Below are 10,634 nucleotides of genomic sequence, written 5' to 3' on the forward strand. Positions count from 1 at the left end.
AGCCAACGTATTGCCTGAATACGGGCTCAGTCCCTACTTAGCTGGTAAAATACCCAAGTATGATTTTCATATCATATCTGGGACAGGCTTCGAGGGTTCGTTCTACTGCCTCGTAGAAGGTATCCTTCTCCAACTCTGCGGTCCCCTCTGTATGGGCGTAAACGTTAGTGAGGCTTATATTTCTAAATTTGCCTCGCAAGCGCAGAGTGCATAGCCGTTCGCTTATGTTTTCAAAGACGATAAAAGCAGGTTTCATTTTTTCGGCTGACTAAGAAACCTAGTCCGAGTACATGGTTTACTGGATGGCCACTATAATATATGGTTTAGCGACTCTCCTCCAGGAAACCGGTCCCTGACCAACGCATCTCCTGTAGCGCTGTTACATCAGCCCTATATTGGGGCAGAATTGTCAGTCCTACCCAAGTGATTAACAACCTTAAAAACTTACTAACAGAACAAATCAGTCATACACTACCTAGCATGGCGTGTTCACATGAAGCACAAAGTGAAGATTTCCTTAAACTTTCTTTTAGTGGGACACACTAAATTCGCTCCGAATCGAGTTTTTAGCCTGATCAAACAAATCTCACTGGTGGCAGTGGAATTTGTATCGTGATTTGACGTCGGATACCAGTCGACTCAGCTGTGAATGAGTACCTGAGTCAAATCAGGGTAATAATCTCGGGCGAGCGCAATGCTGACCACATTGCCTCCTACAGTCTACTGTGGTGTACCGTTACGGTCTTGAATGAAGTGCTCTAACACACTTCAAGGCCCTGATCCCACATGGATTGTTGCGCCAACGATTATTATTATTATTAAACAAAAGTATGCAAAGACGAGCATAGAGACATTCCAGGATCTCGTCACATGCACCATTAACGCATCACCAAGTGGCTTCAGCACATCAGACCTATCAACAGGAGCAAGTTTTGTGAAATGGTTCCTCTGGGACAAGTTTTTGAGAGGCAGCCGAAGAACCTACTAATTGTTTGTTTCTATTGTTTTTGTAAGGTTAGTTCGTATTTTCTATACAATTTATTACTTTTTTTTTGGACCTGCGTTGTTTTTTTTTTCAATCGTTCATTACACGTCATCAAACCTTGCGATATTATGGTATGTGAAAGAGGAAATCTTGTAGGTATTAAAACTGTTAAAACCTGAAAATCGACATTTTAGGCATAAGAGCTCTTCTTCCGAGCTGGCGATCAGCGAAAAAGATCGATTGGTTACATTAGTGGAATGAGAATGGTAATACAACCGCAAGCACAGAAATATTTTCTAGATAAATAGTCTAAGACCAGTAAGGCATGCTCAATGTCTCTCTATCTTCAGCGGCGATGTGCATACATATATCAAAAACAAGTCGGAATACCGGAAGCTCGCGCTTCGGGTATAAAGGTTTAGTGTTTATCTTATCTAAGAAATTTCAACGCACATTTTTCTATCCGTATACAGCTACAAAACTACGAGACATACATACATATTACAGCCGTAGATGGTACGCTTACCCTAAACAAACAAACTGCCTATTTCCGAATATTGTACATTTATATAAATTGATCGTACCCATATTTCCGATTTACTTCTTATATCTATCTGAATTAGGTACTACCCGCAAAGTCCATTAGCACGCATATACTATATATCTACATACATACATGTCTCGTTGGAATAATTGATATTCACATACAAATGATTAAAAAACTAAAACAAAATAATTCTTTTCCACCCAATTCATACGAACTTACTTCGTTGTGGTATTGACGAATTGATATGTGATGATGACGTCATGCAGGTTGTAAAGTGCACGAAATTCACAAAAAATTGTAAAGTTTTACCCCCTATAACTTTGTTAATAATAGTTTGATTTTCTTCAAACTTGCCCAAATTGTGCATTATGTTCTTCATTATACGCATGCCAAATTTTGTACTTCTGGAATGAACATAAGGGGGGTGCTGGGTAAATTTCTAAAATGTGGAAATATACTATTATTAACTTTATTTGTGCAGATATCGGAACCGGATATATTTTGAGGCCTAGATTTCGTAGAGTTGCACTACTGTGATTTTTTTCAGATTTTTCGGTTGGATAGGTTCTGAGAACGAGACCTGTTACACTTTTTGATGGTCATATTTGGAGGCCTCACTCCCCTATATTTCACCCAATATCAAATATTGAACCAGTTTCGGGTCCCACCTTCTCACCAAATTTCGTGTCAATCGGTTTCAATCGGTGTAATCGGTATAACCTTAAAAAACCAAAACAAAATAATTCTTTGGGACCCAATTCATAAGAACTCATTTCGTTGCGGTATTGACGAATTGATATGTGATGAAGAGGTCATGCAGGTTGTAGAGTGCACGAAATTCACAAAAAACTGTAAAGTTAACTTTACAACTTTGTCAATAATAGTTGGATTTTCTTCAAACTTAACCAAACTGTGTAGAGATGCACTACTGTGATTTTTTTCAGATGTTTCGGTTGGATAGGTTCTGAGAACGAGGCCTGTTACACTTTTTGGGGGTCATATTTTAAGCTCTCACTCCCCTATGTTTCACCCAATATCAAATATTGAACCAGTTTCGAAAAGTACTAATTGAGACCTTTCATTTGATACCCCACATGGTTACATTCTGTGAAAAAAAATTTTGCACCCTCCTTTCACATGTATGGGGAGCCCCCCTTAAACTTAACACAGAATGGCGTCAGTTGCTGCATGTAAAGGGAACGGCAGATCACATACTCCTACCAATTTTCGTGACAATCGGTCCAGCCGTTTCCGAATAAATCGGCTGTGACAGACAGACAGACAGACAGACAGACGGACAGACAGACAGACAGACAGACAGACAGACAGACAGACGGACAGACAGACGGACAGACAGACATCGAATCGATTCTAATAGGTTTTGTTTCACACAAAACCTTAAAAAAAGCGTGCTGACTCTACGCCGGGCTTTCATCAACACTTGTCTTAACGCGTCATTAGAGTTCTCTGACCTATCATAATCTCGAACTAAGTACATACGTCGGTGTGCAGGTCAAATACTCGCAGACATATTGATTAGAGGAACAAATATGGACAATATTTAAGTTACACATGGAGAAAAAGAAGGACACATAAACTGCGATATGGAGTGAAACCAAATAAAATTGTTACACAGGAACACAGATTTTTCGGAAGCCTAGCCAGACTTGAAACTTGACAAATAATAGAAAGGGAATGTCCTTTTTACTTCATTTACCATTTGTTTTCATATAAAAGCAATAAATAAATGGCTCACATCAATCTAAAAATTTCGATCTGATTCTTGTAAAAGTACCTCCTTAAAATGTATGCAAACTATCAATATTGCTGCTTCTTTTACGTTTTGCTGTCCTATATCCAGAGAGGTGATACACATAACAAAGAAGGTCGAAAAGATCTTTGATTTTCGTTTACGCCATTTCATTCTTCTTAACAAAGCTTGGAGCTAGAAATAGCGTTTACCAAAACTCCCAAACTATGGTCAAACATTTTATTACCTCTGGCCGAGATATTCTGCGTTATCTGCCATCTGACACCCCCTCCTACACATATACACTTTTCAATTTAAAAATATAACTGAAATAAAGAGAAATTAAATTGCGGCATATCTAGATTCAGATGCCATAAAATTTTAAACTGAAATTTGACCGCGCCCTCAAAGCCCAATTTTTCTCGGGAAATGACTGGTCACTCATATGCGACGTGCCTTTTTATTAATTCTTTTTTGCTGATTATAAGTAAACAATTACACGAGGTTTGATAACGTTAATCCCCAAACCCAAATAAGCTCTCCCATAAATATAAGCAAGGAAGTGAAAGGCGCCTTGGTTTGATAATTAGACTTTATGTAAACTCCATAATTAATTTAAATAAGCGAAAGTCAACTGTGATTTTTACTCTCATCCATGTCTGTACATACGCCAGCTAGTCACTGTTTAATGAATATTCTAATTGAAATTTATTATGCGCTTATCAATTTTTTTGGTTGCAAGTCACATTTATGAGTTTGAGTGATAAGTTTATAAACACCAATGTCATGCCTCTCTCCATCGCGCCGAAAACGTGACAAATTATCAAAATCAATGATGTGTATCACGTGAAGAGTGTGAAAAATCTATTTATTCGTGTACACGCGTACATAATATCCACAACTTTTTCTTTGTCAGCTGATAACATGGCCAGATAGGAATTTTGAGTGTTGACAGTGTTTTTATCAATTTCGGTATTGTTGCGTAAATAATGACCATTGAGCTGTAAAATTTATATCACACATGGGACGGAAACATCAAGCAAATAGTGGAAGCAACCGTCTGTAGAGAACAGAGCACGTTAATCCCTTTTCACAAGATGATCCTAGTAGACAAGATTTAAAGTTGTTACTCTAAATTGCCAAACTAGTAAATACAAGTTTGGAAAAAATGTCGACAAAATTCATCATTCGTGGGTTACTATTTCGTGATTACATAATAACAAGAGTGATTTTGAAATTCTAAAGCAGCCGCCCTGTTAGTGTTCAAAAAGATACTCAAAGTCATCCCTGCTTATCGTAAAAGGCAACTAAAAAGGATAGGAATTTCCGGCCTAACGACCAACAGTGTCTCGGATAGGAACTACGACCTTCTGCTATCGAAAACATATGATAGGTTTGTCAATGAACATGGGGCTCCTCGACAAAGGGCATCTCGAGCGACAATTCCGGCGATATAAGTTGGACATTCTGTGCGTAAATAAGATGGTGGACTTTCGAGAGTACTCCCCTCCCTCTTACCACACTGATGACAATGCGCTTTTGGACTTTGGAAAGCCAAGTGGTAGTAGGCGCGAACCCGATATCGGATTTTTAGTGACGGTGCGCTGGGAGCCGGTTTCTGCCTGCAAGATTCCGGTCCAGGTTAAGGAGCATCACAATTATACAGTGCTATGCACCAACGGAGACTTCCAATATAGTAGAGAAGAATTCTTTCTGCGAGCAGAAAGACGCAGTTTAGCAATAGCTTTCTAAAGCTGACATTATGATCGTGGCGGGTTATCTAAGTGCCAAGGTGGGCTCTGAACATTTTATTCGTACATATTATGAGGAGAAACGGGCTTGATGATCGTAACGATATTGATGGGAGGTTTGTGGATATTTGCAGCTTCCACCGCCTCTCTATTAGTGGCACATTGTTCCAGCATAGAGTGTGTTTTGTTTGAGCAGTACCGTAAAAGCAATAAGATTGGCTACTTTGAGATCAGTAGTAGAGTTGTCTTGTAGATGTGTGTAACAACAAGTAGCAGGTGTCGACATCGGCTTCGTAAAGGATCACCGTCTAATGCTCACTTACGTTGAATTGCATGTTGAGTTGCTACTTTTTGCACGGTTGGAGGGCTGCAATCCCCCAAATTCAACATTGATCGCTTGATCCAGCAGTCGCTCTACATTCGGAGAGCTATTTTGCTGTTCAAATGACACATAACCTGAGTAACCCTCCTGAGAATATTGTTAAACATTGGATAGCTATCAAAAATACTCCTTTCTAGGGTGCCATATAGACCGTCAGTTCTGTCTGGCTACCGAATCATCACATCTGATGAAGTTCCGCCTCTCGTAATCAAATGGTTAGTCGCCGTAACATGCTGATAGGAACTGTTCATGCGAACAGAAGGGATATCATTTCGACCATCAATACACTCAAGCGGAGTAAAGCCGCTTAGCTTCATGGTCTGCCTGCAGAGTTATTCCCCGCTATATCAGCAGTTTCTGCAAATCTGCTGCTTGCTTACGGAAATCTTAGGATTCCAAGACTTTTCCCAGAGATAGACAGACGGGTTTTTTCGTTAATATTCCAAAGAATGACACTCACCTTGAGTACGACAATCCGAGGGGTATTTGAGTGCTTACAAAGACGATAGCTAACAAAAATAATAGCTAAAATTATCTTGAAACACATCAAGGAATATCTCAAAAGCAGCAGCAAGACATTTTTGGAATCGAATGTGGAGTTCACCAGGGCTCTATCCTGTCACCGATTTTATTTCTTTTTGTTATCGGTGACGTTCTTCATGCTGCCTTATCCGGAGGACGCGGAGGAGTTCAATGGACAATGCCATCTTTCCTCGAACAGAACGACTGCGCTGGTTACATCTATTTGCTCCCAGTCAGACAATAATAGAAAATAAACAGCAACAAAACCAAGGTGCTCAGTCTGACGAGTCAAACATGGAAGGCTTTGATCAGTTTGTGTATCTAGGAAGGGTAATTTTTACCGAAAGTACCATCAAACTGGATGTCGCTCTACACATTAAAAGCACTAGATCCGCCTTCGCGACAGAAGGGGTCACAATTCCCAAAATGCCTGACAAATGAGTCGCCCAGGGAGCACTTGGTGTAAAAAAGTAGTGAAGAAGTATAGGGTTATCAGGAAGTGCTGCAATGAGTTGAAACCGACTTCAGCTGTGTACGATGGCCCGTAGCCGTGGCTAAATTTGAAATGCGATCTATGTATCTCTAACTGCTCCGATAACTTTATCAGCATTCGGAATTCTTACCTTCAGCTGACAGGACTTGGAATCGTCTACTACCAAAGCCCTCTGTAAAGTTCGTCAGGTACCAACTTCTGGAGCGTCAGGAATTGCTTTTTTCCTTGAAAGTGACGACAACTATGTGAAGTATCGGCACTCAATCCAAATACTTCACCTACTTGTACCAATGATCATAAGTCAAACGTGCCTCCAGGCTACCATAAGTTACTTCCTGAGATGAGTTGCAACAGTACTTCAAGAATGAAGTTGGGTCATCTTCTCGACTCTCTTTTGCTAAGCTTCCAAAAGAGAGCAACCTCGACTTAAAGTATTTTTGGATCCAACCATAAAAATACACTAATTCGTGGGTAATCTCAGAGCAACAGTGTGTTTGGCGTTTAAGAAGCGAGCCCCTCTTCTTTGCTGTAATAATGAGGCGCTGTCGATGTTGACTGAGCTCTCCAATTATTTTGTTAGCATCGCAAACCCGATGGAGGCGTCGATTTTGCCGCTGAGTATCTTTTTGGGTTTTCGGGGCGCCCATCTGTTAAACGTGGCTTGACCATGAGAGCTTTCGCAATTTTTCACCTTATAGAATTTCAAGTAATCGGATATACCGTATACCTCCCTATTGTGCAGATTTCACCGTCCGTCATCCTTCTCTTTAGATTGACTGTTTTTAGGACTTTTCTTAGCACCCTCTTTTCAAAGGCGTTTAGATATTTTTCATAACCAAATGGAAATCTAATTTGATGATAAAATATTAAACCCCGGACTCCCCAAAAGATGCTTCATTTTTTGCTGTGGCAGATCGGGCTGTATTAGTCGTGAGACGGGGGAATTCGGATTGCAAGTAAACATTCCTTTCGCGTTGAACCCAGGTACCCCTCCTCTGGTTCCCCTGATTGTCTTGCCTTACATATTTCCCCGTCCTACTCTATTCCAATATTATTTCTTCTTCGTAGTTCCACTACGCCTGCCACTCCCACTTATTAGAAGAACTGTTTATAATTTCTTACTATCACACCCCCTTTCTCCTATTTGGCGATTTTTCCTCCTCATGCTCAACTGGCCCCATCATGCTAACTTTCTAGTTCAACTATGTGTATCCTTGCGGTGTTTCTATTGATTAAATTCATGGTAATAATTGGACGATTCTTCTTTTTCGCTAGTTCTTTATTTTGATACGCATATACCAATATTTCGGGAACCGTTGTATAGCACTGAAGTAGGAAACTAGTAGTTTCTTAAATATTGGTATATACATACCAAAATAAATAATCTAGGACTCTAGGAACTCTTTATTTCTATTTTCTCGTGCATCCCCATACATCAAGATTAACGCTCCAATGCTATTCTTGCTGAGTTCGATTTCCGAAAAGCCGACTTCAACGGTCTCAGTATAACTTTAACGCCTATCAACTGGGGTCGGATATTACTGAACGTGCTAGCAAGCTCTCAGCGTTCTTCACGATATCGTTTCCAATCTCTTCCAATCGATTAGGTCACTTCTTTCTCCATCTAAGCCGATGAAAAAATTCCTTTTAATGCTACCAAACAAATTTCTGTCCTCCGAAATATCCGCCCACACTTCAGACCGGAGTTAGACAATTTTTGTTTAGGGACTGAGGAGCCCTAAGTTCACATCCACTTGATATCGGACCGGACCAAAAAGAGAGCAAATGACTCGTTTTGGTCCACAGACTCCCCTTTTAGGGCTGAATACACAAAGATCAAAAGTTAAAAGAGGGAAAAAACCATAAGCCGTCTTTGTCTTTCTTTTAATTGGACAATAATATGTATAGGAAGCTTCGCACTGTACCAACAAAGCCATGTCTCTCAGGTTTAATGGGCAGAATATTAAAGGCATCGAACAGTTTCTATATCTACAAAGCCTTGTTTCTGCCAACAGCAGCTCCGAACTTAACCCCGCTCAACACATTGTCTGTTGCCCAAAAAATTCAGCAGAATTTCAGCGCCAACATCAAATTAGAACTGTTACCTGCCAATGTTCTCTTCTCTCTGCTACTATGGGTGTTTATTACAAACATATATAAAGTGGACATGAGTGGAAATACGCATTTAGATGAAAGAGCGGAAATGCCAACCACGCCAAAAATAGAGAAACCTTTCAGGCCGAGTTGACCTAGCTATACTTTGAGATCTCAAATTAAAAATAAAGAGCAAGCAGGAAAAACTTAGAAGCTATAGAGACCTGATATGAACCTGTACAAAAACAATACCAGAAGATCCGCCGCGAACTGGAAAAGACCAAAAGAACGACGGCAGCAAAACAAGAGAGTGTCATCTCGAAGTCCGCTACTAAATAGGTGGAAATGATGGTCGACACTAAGTTGAACTTCAAGCGGGACTAAGAATGCGCCTGTCAAAAGACATCTAATGTAATAATGGCTTGCAAGCATATTTACTTATATTGGAAAGGAGCGAATCACTGTTGGAGACTGCACACAGCTGGAATTATGTAATTCATACTATAGTACTGTATCCGTCACTAGTATGAGAGTCGGTTATAAAATTATTGAACCAAAGGAAGATAAATTCTGTTTACTGCCTGATATCTGCTGGAGTTTTGCTTCTAGGATATCAACAAATCCGGCATTATAAACATTCAAGACAAGCTATTAAAGAATGCAACAACCTGCAAAGGTGACAGTTAAGCTCGGATCACGTAAACTTAAAAAGATATAATGCAAAAGTGTACAAATCTCTCTCGTTGTCGTTACGGTTACCCAGACCATTTCTCTACTAAATGTTCACTGACTGTCTGCGCGTCCGTCTGCTAGTCTGTCTATCTTTCTTTTATTTTTTATTTTTTAAGGAGATGGAAATCTTCAAAAATCTGGGTGCTGAACATGACAAAGTCCCACCCTCGAATCCGCTCCTGCCCTTTGGAACCATCGTTAGGTATTACATCACGGGACGGAGTTAGCTCACTAACCAGGTTCCATTCTCCTTTCCGCGTTGGTAACGACGCCTTTCTCGTCGCGTCCACTTTTGACAGTTCATTCCCGATTGCTGATATCATGGAATTGGTCTCCAACGACTCCTCGATGGAATGGATCAAGCTGCGGGTCTAACGAACCTTTTCTGAGTGGTCCCATCGCTGCTGCCATCTGCTTTAGGATTTTTTCATCTGCGATAAAATGAAGATGGACCTGGCGTTATATATGTCCATCATCTCGTCTGCCAAGATGTCAATCGACATCATTCCTGAAATGATGAACGCCGCATAATCTGAGACTGTCCTGAATGCAGAGCACATCCTTAGGGCTGTTCTTCTGTAGACCGCACTCAGTTTATGTGCGCTAGATAAGATGCGCAGGACTGTTCCCCAAATTGGAACTGCAAACAGAAAGATGGAACTCACCACCTGGCTATTTGCAGCCTGCAAGTATACTATGTGTCCGGATAGCTGAGTGGTTAGAGCACAAGGCTGTCGTACGGAAGCTCGCAGTTCAAATCTCACTGGTGGCAGTGGGATTTGCATCGTGATTTGACTTTGGATTCCAGTCGACTCAGCTGTGAATGAGTACCTGAGTCAAATTAGGGTAATAATCTCGGGCAATCACAATGCTGAACACATTGCCTCCTACAGTGTACAGTAGTGTACCGTTACGACCTAGATGAAGTGCTCTAACATACTTCAATGCCCTGATCCAATATGGATTGTTGCACCAACGATTATTATTATTATTAAGTATTCTATGCACCTCTTACTTTGGGCACCATTCTCCCTAAAGCCATATTCGTGGTAGATGCATTGTCGCAAGTATACCCTATGTGCTGCTTAAAATTGAGCTTTGCATCTATCATCACCCCCAAAGATTTCATAGCCGGCTTAGAATGGATGATATGATTCCCAATTCTAATGTGGGCGTAATTTCTCTTCCTACGGTTGGTGATGAGGACCACTACGGTCTTTTCCTCCGCAAATGCCAGTCGAGCTCTCTGTAAACAACCCTTAACAGCGCTGATTGCCTCGCATAACTATAACTCAACAACTTTGGGAGGCTTTCCGAACTCAACCAGTGTTACGTCGTCGGCGTAACCCACCACTGTGGTCTCCCCGGGAACCAGACT

This window comes from Hermetia illucens, chromosome 3, assembly GCF_905115235.1.
Source record: "Hermetia illucens chromosome 3, iHerIll2.2.curated.20191125, whole genome shotgun sequence".
NCBI classification, from domain to species: Eukaryota; Metazoa; Arthropoda; class Insecta; order Diptera; family Stratiomyidae; genus Hermetia; species Hermetia illucens.